The 22,973-nt window shown below is 36.1% G+C and overlaps 1 long non-coding RNA gene across 1 annotated transcript in view; it reads left to right on the plus strand.

Moving 5' to 3' along the window:
• Positions 1–22,973, plus strand: part of LOC140708952 (uncharacterized) — a 149,614-nt gene that overhangs the window by 107,268 nt on the left and 19,373 nt on the right. Inside the window, exons 2-3 of the long non-coding RNA XR_012089264.1 lie at positions 13,471–13,524; positions 22,579–22,687. This is a non-coding gene — a long non-coding RNA (uncharacterized lncRNA). The remainder of the gene's footprint in view (positions 1–13,470; positions 13,525–22,578; positions 22,688–22,973) is intronic.

The following is a 22,973-nucleotide window of genomic DNA, read 5'->3' on the forward strand; positions in this document are numbered from 1 at the left end:
AGTTTTAATTAAAACATGTATGTTGTTCTTGTAGACATAATGCTATTGTATACTTAATAGACTACAGTATAGTATAAACATAATTTTTGTATGCACTAGGAAGACAGAATGTTCTTGTGACTCCCTTTATCGTTATGTTTACTTTATTGCAATGATCTGGAACCCAACCCACAATATCCTGAGGTGTGTCTATATTTTGTAGCATGTTCCTTAATTTGGGTTTGTGTTATAACTCCCAGTTGTTAAACTCGGGTTTCACATTTTTAGCAAGAACATCACAGAGGCAAGGTACCATCTCTGTACATCCTACTAGGAAACTTACAACATTGATATGTCTCATTAATTGGAATGCTATCTTTATTCAACTTGTTAAGGTAGGGTTTGCTGGGAGTTTTTTTCATTGTAAAGATACTATTTTCCTCTTTCTAAATAGATAGGTATCTTGTGGAAATACTATTTGATTGTGTAAATATTCTGTTTCCCACCACACTTTTGCCCGCAAATTTCAATATCCATTGATGATGCTTGACTGCAAAAAATATATTACCCTGGGATTTGCTAAAATGGTCATCTTTGATTTTCAAGATTATGTCTTCGTCTAATAATTGAAATTCAACTGTGAGGAAGAGCTTCTATTCTTCCCCTTTTATTTATTCATTCATGTGTTTATATTCAATACAGACTTGTGAATATTTGTATACTCTCTGGGTTATAATTCGTTACTCCCATTATATCTTTTATTCTTCAAATTATCCTAGTTGTGATCATTGGGTGCCACTTCAAGTTCACTCCTATGACCTTTTAAAATGTCCCCATCATTTTTTGGAGCACTTTCTTCTTTTAAAGGCTGAAAAGATGTTCCAGGCTCATTTTGTACTTTGTGCGTCCAGCCCAAGAATCAGCCATTTCTTCAAGGAACTCTAGCTCTTTGTATTGGAGAATGATGATTAGAAATGAAGATCTGAATGCAAGATGTACTCAGTGTTACTGATATTACTGTTTTTAGGCCTCCATCAGCAAAACTGAGCTGGAAAGTGTAACTGTGTATATATATATATTAATATTTACACACACATCTGCTTATAAATGTATATTTAAATGTATGTTAAAATCACGAGTTCATGCTGATTATACCGATCCCATCTCTGAATGTATTCTAGTCTCTGGTCTGTCTCCTGAGGATCTGGGTGAGAATCAAATCCTAGTTTCCTGTCATTTCAGGTGGCTGCCCAGCATTGCTAGAGCTCCTTGGCTGTAACCACATCACTCCAGTCTCTTTTTCTGCCTTCCCATCACCTTGTTCTCTGTGTGTCTGAGTGACACTCCGGACTGCCTCTTTCTTAGAAGGACCCTTGTGATTACATTTAAGGCCTAATTAGATGATCCAGAATAATATTCCCACCTTAACATTCTAAATCATATTTATAAACCCTTTTCCCAACTAAGGTAATAATCACAGGTTCTGGGGATTAGGGCATGAACAAATCTGTGGGAGCCATTATTAGCCTGCCACAGTAACCAGTCTCACTGATTTCTGGTTTATCTTTTCTGTTTTGTTTTTAGTTTTTCCACACATGAAAAGATACATAAATTTTCTTATTCCTCTTTTAATAGGTAGCATATGATAGATATGCTATTGTAGCATATAAGGTATCATACAACAGATAATCTTTTGCATTTTACTTTTTTCATTCAACGATATATCTGAGAAATAGGTTTGTATCTAGTCACAGAGATATTTCATTTTTTACAACCTCATAGAACGCCACTTTGTGGATCTACTATGGTTTTTTAATCCATTCCCCTATATAAGGATATTTAGGTTGTTACTAATAATTTACAATTTCAAATAGTGCTGCATATGTATTTTGGTATTGCTGGAGATGTATCTTCAGGGTGAATTCCTACAAGTAGAATAGCTGGGTCAAAAAATAAGGGTATATGTAATATTGCTGGTATTTCCAAATTCCCCTTGAGAAGCATCACACAGGTTTGCGTTCTTACCACCAATATATCAGTTCCTGTTTCCCTAGTAGCTTCCCCACAGTTTATGTTGTCATACTTTTTAATAGTCACAAGCCTGATAAGAAATGTTTTAATTTTCATCTCTTTAGTCATGGGTGAGGTTGAACGTCTTTCCATGTATTTAAGGACCCTTTAATATCTTTTTATTTTTAATTGTCTTTTCATGCCTAAGGGAACTTCTGTGGCCAGGTGAATTGTGCCTCTAAGTAAATCTGGAGGCACATCAAATTAATAAATAATTGCTTAAAGTATTTCATTTTAGATTAGAAACAATAAAAGAATGATATTATCACTTTTATTCAACATTGAGTTAATTGTCCTGGCTAGCAAAGTAAAGCATGAAAAAAATAAAAGTAAAAGGATTAGGAAGGAAGAAAACAAAACCACCATTATTCGTAGGTAACACAGTTGTCTGTATAGACAAACAGAAAACATTCACGGGTAATATATTAGAACTATTGAGATGACTTAACAATGTTTCTAGTTGTAGAATCTAAGACAATTGCATTTATAAATATAAAAACATGTAATTTATAAAAACACAATGAAAACTGAATGTTAAATGCCTCGAAATAATTCAACTTAAACTTTCAAGACATTTATTGAGAAAATTATAAATTTCATATTTTATTGAAAGTTATTAAGGAAGAAGATCTGAGGAATGGAGACATGTTTATGGATAAAAGACACATTGTATAAAATATAACTATTCTTCTTAGGTTGAGAAGTACTAGATTCTGTTCAAAATCCCAGGCCATTGCAGTGTAACTTGTCTAGCTGAGCTTCACATTTACATGGAAGAGCAAAGACATTCCTACAGAAGTAAGAACCAGATGGAGCACTGGTCCTATGAGAAACCACGACTTCACAGAAGAGGAAACCCAACTGGTTAATAAGCATAGGAAAATATGCCCAGTTGCACCCATATTCAGGAAAGTGTATATCAAAAATTTCAAGATATCATACCACATTTATTGAGTTAGCACAAATGATTAAGATGAACAAGCATAAATAGAAAGCAAGTGGACACTTTATACCTTGCTGGTGACAATGTAAAATTTAAAAACATAGTCTAAAGCATTCAATTGTATCAAAAGAAGGTAAAAATGGACATGTATTTTCATTGGAGAAATTCTATTTTGAGACACCTACCTAAAATAAATTATTTGATATATATACTCAGAGATAAGCACAGTAATGCTCCTAATAGCAACATTTTAAAGAATAAAACACTGGTTAGCAACCCAAATTTTCTTCTGCCAAGGAATAAATAAACTATTGTATCATCAAACAATAACAGATTTATATAGTGGTGAAGAAAAATGACCTTCAGCTGCAAGTGTCAGTGTGGATAAATCTCATGAACAATACTGAGCAAAAATCAAGCTGCAGAAGAATATATATTCTATAGAGTTCATAAATAGATAAAGCTAAACAATGTATTGTTTAGGGATACATTGCTAGGGATATGTGGTAAAACCATTTTTAAAAAGTAAGGATATGATAAACACAAACTTCTTGATAGAGACGACATTCAGATGTTGTGGGAGAGATTAGGCTGATATCAGGAAAGGTCACACAAGATTTTAAGATTCTAGAGTGTTTTATTGCTTAAAATGGACATACTCATCACGCCTTACATATGTGTCACACATACTTTTGTGAATATATAAAACCTGGAAAAAATAAGGATTGACTATATAAAACCTGGAAAAATACAGATATTAATTGGAAGCATCAACATGACTCATTATCCTTTGAGAAAATGGTTATTTATATGTTTTGTTATGAGAGAGCTGATAGCTCCTCTGTTCCTGCTCCACTTATCATTGGCACATACACTTATTCACCGCTGGCTGATTATGTTGGCCTAGAATATCATTCTCCACTAGAAAAAAAAAATCCAGATTCAGAATCCAAATTTATGTCTTGGGAAAATCAAAGCCCAGATGAGCTGTGACATCTTAACAGAAAGCAAGAAGCTTTCAGAGAGACAGAGGAAGACCCTTCAGCAGTGTCAGAAAAGGCAAAAAAGGAAGTGAATATTGCTGGTTTCCTAATACTGATAATTTGAATGTCTAAAGGAAAACAATACCATTATTTTGAATCAATCGAGTTTGGAAAAGGTCATGAGTCCATAATAATGCTTGAAAAGAGTAAAATGCTATAAGCTGCTGGAGAAGATCATGTATGTCAATAGGAGTCAATTTAGTAGAAGCCCAGTTTCTCACAGATGAAAAAATGGATTCTGTCGAATGGTTTAAGGGAAAGTAGACTAGTTTTATGTGTTTAATTAGAACAATGCTACCTTCTCATTGACTAGTTCAAGTAGTTATTGAAGTATTAGTAAGGAGCATTTGCTCTTCTCTGGCTGAGGTATAAGATGTGTCTTACAATGACAAAGAAAGATGAGCCTGCTGAGTTAATACTGTGAGATATTGATCTGAGACCAGAGGCTGGATTGCAAGTGCAGGCTTCAGGCATGGCAGAAGAGAAATACACCTGAGTGCTGAACTTTCAGGAATAAGCTGCAATGTACTTCACCTGGTGAGCAGGCAGGTATGGAGCCAGTATGCAGAACAGTTGAGGGGCTCTCAGGGGCTTCATGGAATGCTCAGTCCCATCAGGTGGAATTCTTGCCCTTTTGTATAGCTGTGGAGGTAGCATTGTTGTGTCCCTGTTCTGCAGATATATCTATTATATACTTTACTTGCATTAAAGTGTATGCATTCTTGGCTTGGGTCTGCCTTTTCATCAATCACTGACATGATTGTGTCAGCTCTGCATGTTTCAAAAACACTAGTTCTAAGGCACTTTGAAAAGTGTTATTGAAAATAAAAAGTATTGTGAGATCAAATAAAAGTGGAAAATTCTGTGCCAGTCAGCATTAAACAGGAGTCGTTGAGACTTCCTAGAGCCTTTAATAGTTATTGTGAATCTCCATAAAAGGAGTTGCATGTAGTCAAATTTTTCTACCCTGATTTTACCATTAATTCCATATATCAAGCAGACTTTCTTCTGATTCATGTTCAGAGAAATGTATTATGAAAACTATAAGACTGTTCACTAGATGGATCATTCTGCCCCTTCTCTGTAAATACTATATTTCCCTGCCTGAAGACACATGACATCCTGTGCAGTTGCGTAAACCAAGTGGAAAATTTGTATTTCTGGAAACTTCTCCCTGCATTACACTGGATTCCTAATCATCTCCTTCCTGGGCCACAGGAAAACAATTTTCCATTCCATTAAAGATTAGAATGTTTGATTTGTTAACAAAATTACTGGTAACATTGATTGGGCATATATGAATGGATAGAAACCATTAATAATAAATAACTTATTAGAGACATTGGAGCAGACCCTCATTATCTTCAGAGAAGACACTTTTCTAATAGAGAATGGAATCCTTAGACTTAGAAATGATAAGCTAAAGTACAAAGCACCAATACATTCATTTATTTTGGAGGGCATGATTTTGGGCTATTAGGCTAGGCATTGAGTCTTACCTAGAGATGCAAAGATATCCCCAAGGAGCTCACTCACAGACCAGTAGGGCCTGAGGAACCAGCACAATCACCAGGACAGGGAGATGCATGCATGACAGGTATGTCAAGGAAGCTACTAGCACACAAAAAGGAAGGCACACAGACTTGGGGGGAACTAATTGGCATTCTTACCGACTTAGAGATCTTCTATGACTGACCCCCTGTCATGTTGTCATTAGGTCTAATAGCTCATAAATACGTCCAAAAGGGAACTCTGAGTCCCTATTTTCCAACCACCTTCTAACCCTATTCCTTTTCTATTCTTTCTTTTCTAATGAAGTAAATGCCACTGCCCTCCACCCATAAATTTGAGCCAAAACCCAATGAAACATCCTTGAAGGTTCTCTTTCTAGGATAAATTTTACTTCACCTTACCAATATAATGCAAATCTTACTGTTCTGTGATGAATATATATCTTTAATATGTCAGCCACTCCTGACAGATTAAACACAGGTCATCCTATGTTTAACCCTGTAATCTTTCCTCAGGAATGCGGAAATAACCTCCTAGTCTCTCTGACTCCACTGTTGTCAACCCATCTCTTCCTTCTACATTCAAATCTATTCCCTCTATCATTTGGCAAAATTGCATATGAAGGCATGTTATCCTTAAATATTATAGTTTGATGTTTTGTCATTACTTTTAGAGTAAAATCCTCAGTGTTTACTCAAGGCCCTAACACCTTGAATAATCTGGCCCCTGCCCCATTCTTCAGCATCATTTCCTACCACTTTCACCATTACCTACAAGACTCCTGTTTCTCCAACACATGATCCTCTGTCCTGTCTCGGTTTGTTTACATTTGCTGTTCATTTTCCTGGCTCAGATCTATCTTTTGGGCGGTAGCTGAAATGTCACATCCTAAGCTGCATTCTCCCTCACCATCCCATTATCTCCTCTCCACCTTACCCAACCACTCATGGTCACATTACCCTCTTTCTCTCCTTCACTACACTTGTCACAATCTGAAATAACATTATTTGTGTGTTCCTGATTTTTCATTTGTATTGTTTTGTTTTTGTCTATTTCCCCTTGATTAGAATGCAAGCTCCACTAAGTAAGGCAATTTATCAATGTGGCTGTCTTCTGCATCCCCAGCACCTTGCTCAAATAGATGCTCAATGAATTCTTGGTGATTGAATGTGGAAGAATTGAGAGACCTGAGTGCATCAGGTCATTGGGAAGGCTGGTCAATATAGTAAAGTAGGAGCAACAAAAATATCTACAATGGTTGTTATTTATTGAATGTACTTTTATGCCAGGTATAATTCTAGCCACTTTATATACATTATCTCACTTAAACTTTATAACAACCCTGTGAATTAGATATTATTATAGATAATGCAGTTGAGGCTCAGAGAGGTTAAGAAATTTGTCTGAAATATAACTTGTAAGCAGAAGAGAAGGGATTTAAACATAAGTCTGACTTTAACATTTGTACTCCTGATCACTCTTGCAGCCAAGTTCCATACAGCAACTTGTGGGAGAGATTTGAGGAATCCATCAGTGATGTGATGGCCATTCTATTGGAATTCCTGCCATCCAGGTTCCTCCTGGAGAGGCTCTCTTTGTATAATTAAGGCACAATAAAAAGCTTGTTAAACTATTAGCTAAATTAGTTCATTTGTCTGATTTATCACTTTCTCCTTTCATCTGATGTAGAATATTGCCCCAAGTGAAATGAACATGGTAAGATTGAATTTGATAAGTAAGATTGCTGGTAGAGGGAAATTTAGAAGCTTAATCAAGTAGAAGAAGGAGACACTGGGAAACTTAACAGGGAAGTAGATAAATGAATAAATGTTACCTTTTATTCATTTTTGTTAAATTATTCTTCTACTTGATTAAGCTTCTGTATTCTCCCAAATATAGACTTGAGTTTTCATATCAAAATAATATCATTACAGATTTTGTAGCAAGAAGGAACCCACATGAAATCATGCTGTCCACTTTTCTACCTTCAGCCAGCTAAGGTATTATTACCTATAGTTTATCTGGCAAAGCCCAGAAAAGTTAAATATTTGCCCACATTTGGCCTGAAGTAAGAGGCATGTCTATAGAGAGGTCTCTGAGTTCTAGGCTTCTTCTAGAGATCAAGTTCTTTATAAAATATAGATGGCAGAATGTCCTCTTCTTACCCCTTGAATGTCCAAGTCCTTATCCCTAGAACACGTGAATATGTTACCCTACATGACAAAAAGAATGGTGCAGATGTGATTAAATTTAAAGACTTTGAAATGGGAATATTCTGAAGTATGCAGATGGACTCATTTTAACCCATGAATTCTTAAAAGCAGGGGACCTCTTCCCTCTATAGTCAGAGGGAGCCATGACCACATAAGAAGAGTTGGAGAGATGCAAACTTCTTGGCTCTGAAGATGGAGAGAGGAGACCATGGTCTGAGGAATATGAGTAGCTTCAAGAAGCTAGAAAAGGCAAAGACTTCTCCACTAGAGCCTCCGAAAAGGAATGAGGCCTACTAATACCTAGAATGTAGCCCTAAACTTTAGACTTTTAACCTATAGAACCATATGATTTTTTTTTTTTTTTTTTTTTTTTTTTTTTTTTTTTTTTTTTTTGAGACAGAGTCTCGCTCTGTAGCCAGGCTGGAGTGCAGTGGCCGGATCTCAGCTCAGTGCAACCTCTGCCTCCTAGGTTCAAGTGATTCTCACCTCACCCTCCTGAGTTGCTGGGATTACAGGCATGCACCACTACACCCAGCTATTTTTTAATTTTTTATTTTTAGTAGGGACAGGCTTTCACCACGTTGGCCAGGATGGCCTCTATCTCCTGACCTCATGATCTGCCTGCCCCTGGCCTCCCAAAGTGCTGGGATTACAGGTGTGAGCCACCATGCCCGGCCATAAGTGTGTGTTTTTAAGCTACAAAGATTGTGGTAATTGTTATGGGAGCAATAGAAAACTAATATATACAAAATTAGAATTACAAACTATTATTGACATTTTACATAGAAGGACTCAAAACACAGCACATTTTAGTAACTCAGGTTGAAGGCCTGCATGACTTTATTACCCTCAGGATGCTCTCAAGTAAAAACATTCATTCAGTGAACATGGATTACCTTCCTGCTTGTTGAAGGGACATATTCAGCTAGAGTTCAAAGCCTAAATAACACAAATTCCTCTTTCACAAAAGAACACATATTTCTTCCTTTGTCAGATGATGAGAGACAAAATTTCATAGGGAAGCTATGGCTCTGATTCTAGCCAGCAGACTTCGCTTATTGTTTGTTTTGTTTTGCTTGTAATATGGTTAGTTAATATCTCATCCTTATCATGAATTTGGGTCAGTTAATGAGAATTTAGAATTCTTATACTATTAAAAGATCAAGTCAGAGTTTAAGTTCAATCTGTGTTTTTATGAACCTACCTGCTTTTGGTTAATTTCCTGTTTATTTTTAAGACTATGTAGGAGTTATTATTGCTTCACCTCATTCATTGTAGAAAGTACAACCTCCTGATTTTTAATTCATCTTCTCTACCTTCTTCCCCCAGAAGAAAACAGAAAACAGCTACATTGAGAATTAGAACTGTTATCAGGCTCAAAACATTTAATTAAACAATACATTTTATTATTTCTAATCACGTTGAATTAATCTTCTTAGTTCTGCCTTTGTCAGGAAAGGCTGGGCTATGTTATAGTAATAAATAAATTATCAGTGGCTAAATACAACAAAAGTTATTTATCATTCAAAGTCTATACTATTCCTAAATCAGGTTCCTGTATGTAGTAAGTTAAAAAATCCAGATTTTGTTTTCCAAACTCTGGCTTAGCATCTCATTTCAAGACCTCCATGTCTGTCTAGGCAACAGAAAAGAAAGTGAGATTATTCTAGTGCACCAGTTTTTAAATGCATTGGTCTTGAAGTGGCATGGGTCATGTCTGCCTCGTATATTAAGAGCAACCCTAACTTCACGGTAGCTGGGAAATTAAGAGGAGTATATGGGATTCAATAAGAAATATATACCTGCCACAGTCTTTCAAGTCCTAACATTCAATTTCACAAAAATGTCCCTATTACATGCAAAATTACTACTGGGGATTTAAGAACAAGAAATGTTGTAAGTTGCATTTTGTCATAAGGCACCAATTTGTCTGTCTTTGTCATAAAAACTCAAGCACAAGGAAGGAAAGTGGAAAAAAACAAATAAATACAAACATTAGATCTGAGGCCCCTCAGTTATAAATGAAAGCAGAGCATATGCAATATGTATTAATAGAAAGAGCATTGGTGAGGAGTTGGTTTCTGTTTCTAGCTCTGCACATAATGGTGCTTGGTAAATACTTGAATGAATTAATAAACTGCCATTGTAATCAGGATAAAGCCTCTTGATTCCTGTATTTTTATCTATAAAATGAGAATTCTGGTTGGCCAATTTAAACTTTTCCCATGCCTAAAACTCTATTAATTGCAGAATTAGAACAACCCAAACTTCAAAGTGAATAATCCTCATGATTTATTTAAAGCAATCATTTTCAAAGTCTGTGGACCCCTGCGGATTTCTGAGACCTTTTCAGGATTCAATGAAATTAAAATCACACATGAGTAAAAGATCCATTCCAAGGGAAAGGTAGACTGCTCAATTTTAATGTAACGAGTGTGAAAGGTGATCGTGATGATTTTAGAGTCCACATTGCAAGTAATCTTTAAGAAATTACTACCTATTAAGTTTTGATGTAGTATTAATGAAGGATATCCATGATTATTTGAAAAGGCTCTTAAAATTCTTTTCCTTTTTTTGACTACATATCTCTGTGAAGTCAGATTTTCTTCATGTACTTTAACCAAAACACATACCACATTAGATTTAATTTAGGATGAGTTATGAGAATCCAGCTGTCTTCTATTAAGCCAGGCATGAAAGAGATTAGCAAAAATGTAAAACAACACCACTCTTCTCACTTGCTTTTTTTGAAAATTTAGTTAATTTTCATAAAAATAAATTTATGTTAATATGTAATGGGTTTATTGTTTTTAAATGAATTAAGAAATCTGTATGTGAAACCACTCACTTTTAATGTCTACTACGGTACATATTCATATTTAATAATCTAATCTCTAAAATGGTACATATATCAAGAAATAGAATGTATTTAAACAAAAACTCTTTGGGTTCTTTAACAGTGTTAAAAGTATGAGAGGGTCCTGAAGAGAAAAAATTTGAGAATGATTTGTTTAGAGGGTAAGTATAGTATTTGATATTGAAAACAACATGTCCTCAAATGTGATTTTTTTTCCATTGTAATTAGAGGGTTTTCATGTGTTTGTTTTTGAGACAGACAGAGCATTGCTCTGTCACCCAGGCTGAAGTGCAGAGGTGCAATCATGGCTCACGGCAGCCTCTGGACCCACTCAGTGGACTCTCACTCAGCCACCTCTGGGCTCAAGCGATTTTCTCACCTCAGCGTCTTGCGACTATAGGCATGCACCACTATGCCTAGCCTACAGGTGTGTTTTTAAAGGCACATATTGAAAGAAATAATAATACTGTATTCTAACTGAGGAATGTGAAATAATTTACAGAATGCTTTTATATACTTTTCTCCTCTGATATGCAGTCTCTCTTTCTTTACTAAAAAAGCTAAAACCTGGGAATGGGGGATGTTTCAGTTTTATCAGCTATAACGAACTACCCAGACTCCCTTGAAGATAAGTCAGCAAGTACCAGCCAATAAAACAGAACTGATGTAATTGGAAGTTACTGAGTGGGACTTCAGAAGTTTTTAAAGGACAGGGATTTTACTTGTTTTCTTTTTTTACTCTCATTCCTTTTGCTATTTGCCCTTCTCCTTTTGCAAGGGACCATGATGTATTTTCCGCAACTCAGCATCCATATTGCCAGTGTGAGAACAAGGTTCATAAGGTAAGGATGAAAGAGTAAAAAACTAGGAGCAGCCTTAGCCCCTGATAATATCAAACCACCACACAAATCTGTACCTGCCTACTTAGTGTATTTTTTTCTCAAAGAAAGAAACAAGTTCTTGTAGTGCTTAAATCATTGGTATTTGTCATTTCCCAACTGAGTTCTTAACTGATGCACAGGTATTATCTCACTCAGTTTCAGTAATTCCTGAGGAGATCAATAAGAAGGTTGTTATTTTCATTTTTATAAATGAGACTCAAGGTCAGAGAGTTTAAGTGAAGTGCCTTTCATGTGTCCTAGGGCTGCCATATTAAAGTCTTGCAAACTGGTTGGTTTAGACAACAGAATAACTTATTGTCTTACAGTTCTGGAGTCTAGAAGTCTGAAATTAAGGTCTGTGCAGGGCTGGTTCTCTCTGTGAGCTGTGAGACAGAATCTGTTCTATGCCTCTTCCCCAGCTTCTGGCAGTTTGCTAGCAATCTTTGGCATTCTTTGGCTTGTAGATGCTTCAACCCAATCTCAGCTGTAATATTCATGTATTCTTCCTGTGTGCATGTCTCTGTGTCCAAATTTTCATTTTTTTTTTTTTTAAAGAACACTGCTTATACTGGAGGAAGGCCCAAACTAATGACGTTGTTTTAACTTGATTACCTCTGTAAAGACCCAGCCTCCAAATAAGATCATGTTCTGAGTTACTGGAGTTTAGGACATATTTGGGAGGGGGTCACAATTCAAGTTATAATAGTCCCCAAAGTCACACAGCTATTAATTGGCAGGATACTATACTCTAATCTTCTAACTTTAAGTCCAGTGCATTTTCTCCTAAAATGATGTTTTTTAAAGTCTGAATCACCTTTGCCAGAACTACTTGAACATGCACCTGTGATTACGGTGTTAAAATTCAGATTCCTAAGCTCTGCTTCAGGCCTACTGAGTCAAATACTTTGAGTGCGAGAACCTTGAATTTTATTTGTTAATATGTAGTAACATTGATTTGGGGGGTATAAAGTTCTAAGAGACTTAATATATGCACAGATTCATGGAACCACCACCATAATCAGGATGCAAAACTGTTTCCTCATTCCCCGAAAGGTTCCTATGTTATCCCTTTGTGATTATATCCCTATAGCTAACCCCTACAACCACTGCTCTGTTCTCCATTACTATGGTTTTTGTCAAGAATACAAGTAAATAGAAACATATAACATCTTACATTTCGGAACTGGCTCCATCTCCTCGTGATGCTTTGAGATTTATCCAAGCTGTTGCATGTATCCATGGTGCCTCCCCCTTGATTGCTGAGGAGCACTCCACTGTGGCGATGGAGCAGGGGTGGTTGATCCATTTATCCATTACAGCACAATTATGAATAAAGCTGCTATATACACTTCTGTACAGGTTTTTTGAGACTATAAATTTTCATTTCTCCAGGGTAAATGCCCTTGAGTGGGTTTGCTGGGTCATACAAAAAGTTTATGTCTAACTTTATGAGAAGCTGCCAAATTGTTTTCCAAAGTGGCTATACCATTTTTCTCTTGAATCAGATTTTTTAAACTAGCATTTTAGATGATTCCTAGGAATAGGGCAGTTTAAAAATTCCTCACAAATGCCTCTAGTGGCTCATCCAGAGAGGAAATCTATTAGTTAATAATGATTGTGGTAAAATAGGATTTGTTTTTTCCTAAAGGAGTATTAGCTTTCTGTATCAAGAAAATTATAATCTATGTACAGAATTCTGTACTTTTCACTAATTTTCACTAATCTCCATTTCACTAATTTTCACTAATCTCCAAAGACAATAATACAAATAGTCACAGACAACATGCCTTCACATTTAATAATAACTTGTTCTTTATTACGAAAATGCTTATTAGAGCAGTTTCAAAATGAGCTATCTTAAATACACAGAGAGTGGAGGTTATGTATAAATATTGTGCTGAATAACCCAGAATTTTCTCTAGAAGTATATATTATTTAGAAAAACTGTCTCAGGTATATTTTTATTTTTTAGGATTTCCTTAATAAATGGAATAAAAACGGATTTGAGACCTACATCAATAAAGAGGTAAACTCTTACTAATTCTTGGCTTTTAAAATCTCCTACAGATTAAAATTTGTCTCTTTATTCTGTGGGATTCTATCAATCACTACTGCATGCACACAATAGAATTTGCCAGGTATAAACATAACAAACATCTTTGGACCTTATATATAGTAGTAGAGTAACATTGATCTAACTCTGTATCACATACAAAATGCAACTGGGCCAACAAAAATCATTAAGGGCTAGCTAAGATTGTTAAAAGAAAATAACCTAGACTCCTGGGTACACTCTTTGGGTAACACTGATTTCTACCTCTGTTATTGGAATCAATTTGGTATCACACATATTCTGTAGAATAATTAGTTAATTTTTTGAGGGCATGAAGTTGACTGACATTTTCATATATTTTATTGTAACTGAGAAACATAATATGCAAAAAGACTTCTGGTAGAAATATATTCTGCAGTGTTCCATATGGGAGACTCTAACATGGAAGAAAAATTGGTAATAATAAAAGACTGTTCTCCTTTCAGGTGTGTATTTTGCAGCTCTCATTAGTCCTTGCATTAGCCAAATTACTTTGATCTATACTTCTTATCTGTATATTTGGAACCAACTAACATTATTGAAAATTGCCCAAACCATCTCTCTTGTTGGGGTTTTGGAGGAATAATTAATGAATATAAAGTGCTTTGTAAATTTAATATACTATTTAAGTACTAAAAATGTCTTTTGTTGCTCAGTGAAAAGATCTAATCATTACAGAGGATTAAATTTTGTTTTCATTTATCAGATTATATTTTTGCAAAAGTATCATATAATTAAATGTTGATGGTGTCTTTTTTCATAAAGATTTCAATTTTTGTACACTTTTGTCATGAATGAAGAACAACCCTTCAGTAGCTACTAGATTTCATCAGAAGAGTGTCTAAATGTGTTTGATGACAAGCATTAACACTATGGAAAAGAATATACCCTCTTTGACATTATAAAAGCATCAGAACTACTTTATAATTTTTTGCTTATATGCTAAGTTACTGCTACCTTAACATTTTTGGTGAATAAATAGCGTATCAACATATGGCTTATGGCCTAGTTTATGAATATTAGTTTATTTGTTTGTTTGTTTTGAAACAGAGTCTCACTCTGTCCCCCAGGCTGGAGTGCAGTGGCACAATCTTGGCTCACTGCAACATCCACCTCCTGGGTTCAAGGAATTTTCCTCCCTCGGCCTCCTGAGTATCTGGGACTACAGGCACATGACATCACACCTGGTCAATTTTTTTAGTTTAGTAGAGACAAGGTTTCACTGTGTTGGCCAGGCTAGTCTTGAACTCCTGACCTCAGGTGATCCGCCCAGGTCAGCTTCCCAAAATGAGGGTTTTATTAGTGTATCAGTGCTGGACATATTGATTACTGGTTTGTCACTAAGTCATACTTAATATCTCTGAGCCTCAATTTCCTATATATGATATGAAGATTGATATTTTACTTCATAGAGTTACTGACAAGGCTAACTTATTGCAGAATTCAGTTTACTTCATCTTGGAAAACTTTCTGCTTGGAAGCTATTTAAGAAAGACTAAAATTGGCTATTCAAAAATTTACCCGTTTGATATTTTCTACAATTTTCAGAGAGAACATATTTAAAATATGTTGTGCTGGTTATGAAGTGTCATTAAATGAATGTTCCTAAGACAATCTCTAAATGCTAGTGAAGTTTGTATTTACTGCTTAAAGGGCAAACCCACAAACCTAGGAGCATAGAACTGGACATATAAACGGTGCTCAATAACTGTATTAATAAATGAAAAAAGGGATTCAAAATAATTGAGTTCAGCTATCAAGCCAAGTATAATGATACATCTTTGCATTTGTAAGTGATATGAAATAAAATCCTGTAATAAGCAAATTGAAACCCCTCTATCCACACTGAAATTGTTACTAAAATGAAAGAGACTAGAATTATAAAATATGTCCTACTTATTATTGTTACAATCATACACAGTTTGCCTGTCAATGGATGGTCTTAAATGGATGCCAGTAGGAAGATAAGAGCACCTAAATCTCAGAATTAGCCAACAGAGTAAGGCAATGACCATTGCTATATTCTTATTCCTGAACATAAATTCTTTGTTTCAGTAGATCAGTGTACATGTGTTCAAATGATCAACAGAGAGAAAAAGCAACATGTCTATAGTAAGTCAAAAAGATCAAACAAAAACAATCTCTGAAGAAAATGTTCTCTATAAAATGTCAAAGTTGACAGGGCAAGGGTGCTAAGAATTGAATACACTATCCTAGGAAAGTATTTCTTATTATTTAGCAATTTCTGAGTTTCATTGAATCTAAGATGCCATTTATTGAAAGGCACACTATTATTTTACATGTGACTAAGGAGCAAAAAGTCACTACCAATTATAATTATAGGATGTTATTAGTTATACAAATTTCAGACATCAAAAATGTGTATCATAGAATGAACAAAATACAGTATTCAAAGCACTAATTGGAGATAAAGAAATACTGACCAGGAAAATAAAAACAATGGTCAAAGCCAGAACAATCTGAGCAACAAAATAATGTATTATGTTGGTGCAAAAATTATTGCGGTTTTGCCATTACTTTCAACAGTAAAAGCAATAACTTTTGTACCAACCTAATAATACTGTATCATGGCCCAAAGTATAAAATATATCCATAAGTCCATACCTATACAAATGATTGAATAAATAAATGGGGGAGAATAGAGAAATATGCCTTGCAGGAAAATTCCGAATAATGTATGTAGACACTCTGCCCTCAAGGAGGTGGCACATAACTCTCTACTGTTTTTGGTTTGTTTGTTTTCGACCAAGTCTCACTTTGTTACCCAGGCTGCTTGAGTGCAGTGGCATGATCTCAGCTCACTGCAGCCTCTGCCTCCTGGGTTCAAACGATTCTCCTGCCTCGGCTTCCCAAGTAGCTGGAATTACAGGTGTGCTGCACCACGCCCGGCTAATTTTTGTATTTTTAGTAGAGACAGGGTTTCACTGTGTTGGCCAGGCTGGTCTTGAACTCCTGGCCACGAGTGATCCACTCACTTCAGCCTCTCTCTACTTCTTAAGTGTGGAGTGTACATAGGGACTTCCTTCTAAGAAGTACTGCATGGAAAGGAGTAAAAAACTTTGTGGTAGAGAAACTTGACAAACACTACCTCAGCCAGGTAATTGAAGCCAGCATCAACAGTGGTGTGTCATGTTGATAGTACGTACCCTTAATATGATGTGATGAAAATGACACTTTACCGCTGTGGTCTTCCTTCTCCAAAGCCATAACTTCAGTTTCATTAAGAAAACAGCAGCAAATCCCAATAGAAGGGCATCTTACAATATACCTGACCTGTACTCCTCAAAACTCTCAAAGCCATCAAAGACAAGGAAAGCCTGAGAAACTAACAGTCAAGAAGAGCCTAAGGATACAGGATCACTAAATGTAATATGATATGCTGTATGGGATTGTGGAGGAGAAAAATCACATTAGGTACATAGTGAGGAAATCTGAATAAAGTATGAATTTTAGTCAATAATGTACCATTGTTAATTATTAATTGTAATAAATGTACCATGCTAATGTAAGCTGTTAATAATAGGCAAAATGGGGTTTGGGGGAGATGGGAACTCTCCACTATCTTTGCAGGTTTTCTGCACATCTAAAACTGTTCTAAAATAAAAAGGGTGCTTTAAACTATGCATTGCAGAATCAAGAAAACACAGTGTATAAAGCACTCATTGGGGATAACAAATACTGCCCTCCCATCTTCCATCAGAAGAAAAACACTGGGAATGTGATATTGATTTGTGTATTAGCACCTAACGGATCGCTAATGAATTTGCCAAGGATAATTAATAAATATGCTAGTTCATGTTGTGAGCTTAAGTGAAAAATGTAGTTTTTATATTCCTTGAGCAAATTCATTTTTCAAAGCATCATGCTAGGCACTTAGTTATTTAATGATCACATCAAACCCATGGGGATTATGCCTTTAAAAAAATAAAAAAATAAAAAACTAGGATCTAAGCTGTTAAGAAATATGTTTGCTACGGCTGCCATAAAACAGTACCACAGACTGAGTGGGTTATTTTCTCACAGTTCTAAAGTTCAGAAGTCTGAGATCAAGGTGTTGGCAGGGTTTATTTCTTCTGGAGCCTTCCTCGGGTTTTCAGGTGGCTGTCCTAATTTCCTCTTCTTGAAAGGATATCAGTCATATTAGATTAGAGCCCACATGAATAATTTCATTTTAACTTAATTACCTTTTTAAAGACTGTATCTCCACAGTCACATTCTGAAGTACTAAGAGTTAGGATGTCAAATTATGCATTTTGTTGGGGGACACAATTTAGCCGATAACAATGTCCAGATTGATCTCTTTGACTACAACCCTCACCCCAGTGATGGAGGTATGATTCTAATCGAGATCTTTAGTACTCCAAAGCTGGCACTCATTTCTTTATAGTATCATAGTGGTCACCAGCCATGGTTTATTTGTATCTCCTAGAATAGTTCAGCCACAGGAGAAGCTAAATTCATCCAGCTTTGTTTTATCTTTTTTTTTTTTTTTTGTCTTTTACATGATAATCCATAGTAAACATTTTACTTAAAAGTGGAAACTAGTGCTATAGTGACATAGTAGATTCCAAGACAGATCTATATTTGGATACTGTTTTGCTACTCTATACTAGTGAGCATTAAATGAGATACAGATAAACACTTGGCTTGAAACAAAAGATGATCAGCATTTCCCTTATTTAGAGAAAATAGTATTATAGCAAATCTACCTCTCTAGTCAGTAGAGTAAATACATGAGGAGTACAGTGAAATGTTCTTTAAGAATTTGGAAGTGAAAGAAATATGATTGCCTTTTGAGAGTTAAACTTTAAAATCATCACATAATGGATAAAAACAGTCTCTTCTAGCAGCAGGAGTTGACGTAATACGACTGGAGCTATTAATACAGCTAACGGAAGGATGTGTCACTCCAAGGTAGGGGGTTGGACAGCCCATGGGAGCTTAGGAAAAGGAGTCACAGAGACAAATATTAGCAGAACCCATCTGGGTACTTTTGGGAAACCGGAAATTTCAGCCGGTAGATTTTTTAAAATATGAAGTTCCCATTGCCAAGTTTCCAACTGTGGGATTAATACTTTAGCCTGTTTTACTCTTAAACCATAAAACATTCACACATTCCAATGAGCTTCTTGTGCTTGAAAACCAATTTTACCTGATCTCAGTATGATGTAGATGTGCTTACAGAGATTGTGTGGGTCTATCATGCTAACCTGGGTATTTAGCAACCTGTTGTGTTTTTTTTAACTGTAAGTAAATAGACCTTTATGTACTTGGTTAATGTGGCTGAGCAATGGATCCATTATTTGTGTACTTAGAAAGTCTGGTTTCTGTCTCTGAATGACTATGAACCCAAGTCTTCCATATTTTGAGTTTAACCTATAAGGGCTAAGATTTAGGGTTGTTATATAGAATACCCAGTTAAGTTTGAGTTTCAGGTAAACAATGGATTTTTTTCAATATGTTTCAGACAAAATTTGGGATATACTTACATAAAAAGTATTGAATGTTCATTTCAAATTCAAATCTAACTGGCCATTCTGTACTTTACCTGAGAACTCTAGAGAGACCTCTTTTAATACAGCTCCTAGTATTAATATACTTAAAGCCCTTAGCACAGACTCACACATAAACTCTATAAATGGTAACACATTTCATGTCTTATGTAAACAAAGTTACAGTATATGAAAAGTAATCATCTTTGTTGATACCTATTAACTAAATAGAAGGCCCATAGACCTGTGTCCTTTTACTCTTCACAATGAAGACCTCAAAGGTTGGTTATTGACCCTTCTGTTCAAGTAAGATCATGTTGCTTGTATTTTGCCCATAAAGTTTTCAAATAATAAAATATTTATGAAATGGCCAAATAACTTTTGCTTCCCCTCTAAACCTGAGTGATTATAAAATAGTCTAAACTCTTCCCTTCAACATTCCTTCCTGCTGGCTGGGATGGACTTATGATGCACCTTAACACAAGAGTCCCAAGATTTAATCACTTTTTATTAGCACGGGGTGTGGCATGAACATGTAACTGACATGAACTGCTCTAAAACTTGTACAGGCAATTTTCCTTCAAGGTAAATGAGTGCCAGTGTAGGAGAGGATAAACATCTTTCCTTCACCTATCCTAGGTTCATAGCTGAGGCCCCTATAACAAAAGACAGATTGGCAAGAGAATAGCGTACAGATTTATTTAATTTGTATATAAGATACAGATTTGTATGTGATACAGGAGACTTCATAAGGAAATAAAGACTCAAAGCAACAATTAAACATGACTGCATTTTATTGAAGGTTTGAAGAGTGGACCACTGTGGAGAAATACGATAGGATAAAGGGGATATAATCTAATGGAAACTAGGGGAAATTTAGAAAAGCCTGTTTGTTCAGATTCCTCTCTGTGTCCCTTCATCTTCAAATATAAGGATGTTCCTTTCCTCTGGATATAGGGAGAGCATTTCTCACAAGAGGATCTTATGATTTGTTTTAGGGGAAGGTCAGAAAAACCTTCCTAGGTGTTATGACCTGTTTTACAAGAAGAGGGTAGAGGAAGGTGAGAATGAACTTCCTACCTTGTGGTTTTCTCAAATTCCTCAGCACTGTTTTTTTTCCTAACTATAGTTGATCATTAAGGTCAGAATCAGCAGGCTATTTGCTTTATTCCACTCATGAGCTCCAGGCTCTTGGAGTCCCAGAATTTCTTTGCAGATTCTATTCATAGTACTCTTCTGTCTGGACTTAAAACTAAAGACATATCTGTTCATTCCTATTCCTGAACACCCTTAAGAAAGTAGGTCGGTGTGCTGTGTTTTAATTGTAAAGCATCTTGTGAGTCTCTGTAAAAGAAGCCGAGTAAGTGCTTGTTGTTGTCAGGGTAATTATTTCCTAAGGAATGCACACACTCTGACTTTGCCAACGAAATCACTCCACAAGACACACAATTTAAACCACCATTTTATCTTATTTGTTAAATTAAGTAACAGGAGGAAAGCTAGCCTTTAAAGCATGCTAGAAAAGAAAGGCCAGAGCTTCTACATATAATTCCCATCAATGAAAATTTGCTTTATGATACATTATTTTTCCTTTCAAATTATTGTTGTTTTGTTAAAATAGATGTCCACATGAATGTCGAGTGCTGGGTAATAATATAGAGCACACATTCTTTTTTAAACTTTTATTTTAGGTTTGGGGGTACACATGAAGGTTTGTTACAGAGGTAAATGTGTGTCATGGGGCTTTGTTGTACATATTATTTCGTCACCCAGGTATTAAGCTCAGTATCCAATAGATATCTTTTCTGCTCCTCTCATGTTTTGTGCATTTACTTTTTGGTAATGTCATTGTCTTTTCATAAAAGAGAAAAAAAGATATTAAAAATTCATCCATTAGCCAGGTCATCAGTGACTGACACACCATTTAAGTTGGTATTGGGTTTTGTGGGGATTTAATTCTGGAATGTATAACTGGAGGGCTGAGCCACCTGAGCCAGGCAGCCAAAACCACCGACTGAGGACTACCCCATCTTAAGCTCCAGGTCACAAGAGATTCTTGTATCACTGATGACAGAGGCCAACTTGTACTCTGAAGTAGAGTGTGTAGCGGGTAGGAGAGAGATGTCTACAAGACAGCAGCCCGAGCTGAGCTCGGAGCACTTACGGAGTAGAACACCCTGGAGCCAGCAGTATATTAAATACCATCCTGGAGAGGTTTTTGTCACCAACAGTTCCGAAGGCTTTATCTATCTGACTTTTTAAGCCAAAGCAACTTTAGCCAAGTTGATCAGGCATCCACTTTGAATGCTGAGGGCATTTATCATCTCTGGCTGGCCTTCCTTACCATTATGATTCTCTCACTGAGACAAGGAAGAACTGGAACATTTCTTAGGGATTTGGACTCAGTCTTCTGGTGTTCGTCACAGAGGCTCCAGGCCCCTAAAGGCGTAGTCATCTTCAGATACGTGCAGATGGTCAACCTGTACTATTTTAGTATGGAAATTAGAGTTAATAAAAATCAAGTGTTACACCTAAATTTATGTTTTAACAACAAACATAAAAAATATTTCAACATCAGGGTAGATCAGTAGTTTTCAACCAAGGAAAATTTTGTCTTTTCAATTACTTGGTTTTTGAATTACAGGGGATATTCAGCAATGTCTGGAGACATTTTTTATTGCCACTACTCGGGGTGCTACTGGCATCTAGTTAGTATAGGCCAAGAATGCTCCTAAATATCCTACAATGCACAGGACAGACCCCCACAACAAAGAATTATCTGGCCTGAAATGCTGATAGTGTTCCAGTAGAGAGAACCTAGATTAGGTTATGTTGCATTCAAATTATTTTCATCTAGTTGGGGATACATATAAATTGAGAAAGTTTCAAGATAGTGAAATTATGACCTAAATTAGAATATGTGGACATATGCTGCAGGATTTGATAGAAGAGTCCAATTAGGATTGTATAGAATGGGTAGAGAAGCATTCAGGGAGGAGGTAAGATTTCAGCTGGGCTTTAACAATTGTATTACATAAGCAGCAAGGAACCAAGAAGACTATCACCCCCAAACAGCATATCACCCCCAAAGAGAAGTGCGCAAAAGTGCAGCATAATGATACTATTTCTCCAGTTCCATGCGAATACACAGAGTATTAGGGAGCCTCCAGTCCAATTTTCCTGTGACTGAGTGCCTTTCTCCTCTTTTCTGTCCCCTCCATATCCCAGGAAGTACCCCTAATGGAGAGATAAGGCAGAGAGCAGGTACTGGGTGTGGATTGTAGAATAACTTGCCAATAGCATGATGGTGCCAAGAGTGCTGCCAGTAAGGTGACCATGCCCACAGCCATGCAGGGTTTTTGATCTGCAAGAAGACTTAACTGCCAGCACATTTGTGCTTTAGTCAGAATGGGCTACTATAAGAGAATATCATAAACTGTGTGACTTATAAACAATGAAAATTTATTTTGCACAGTTGTGGAGGCTGGAAAGTTCAAGGCAATGGCAGATTTGGTGTCCGGTGAGGCCCTGCTTCCAGGTTCATAAATAGCATCTTCTTCCTGTGTCTTCACATGGTAGTAGAGGTAAGGGAGCTCTCTGGGTACTTTTTTTTTTTTTTTTTTTTTACGGGTGCTAATCCCATTCATGAAGTCTCCACCCTCATGATCTAATCATCTCTTAAAGGTCCCACATCCAAACACTATTACATTGGGAATTAGGTGTCAATATGTGAATTTGGGTAGGACATAAATATTCCAGTCTATAGCAATTTGGTAGTTTACCAATTAATGTGCATCTCAATTTTTGTAGGCCTTTTACATTTCCTGTATTTGAGGATATGGGGCTCTGCCTCACTCACATGGGTTTATT

This window comes from Chlorocebus sabaeus, chromosome 17 (genome assembly GCF_047675955.1).
Source record: "Chlorocebus sabaeus isolate Y175 chromosome 17, mChlSab1.0.hap1, whole genome shotgun sequence".
NCBI classification, from domain to species: domain Eukaryota; kingdom Metazoa; phylum Chordata; class Mammalia; order Primates; family Cercopithecidae; genus Chlorocebus; species Chlorocebus sabaeus.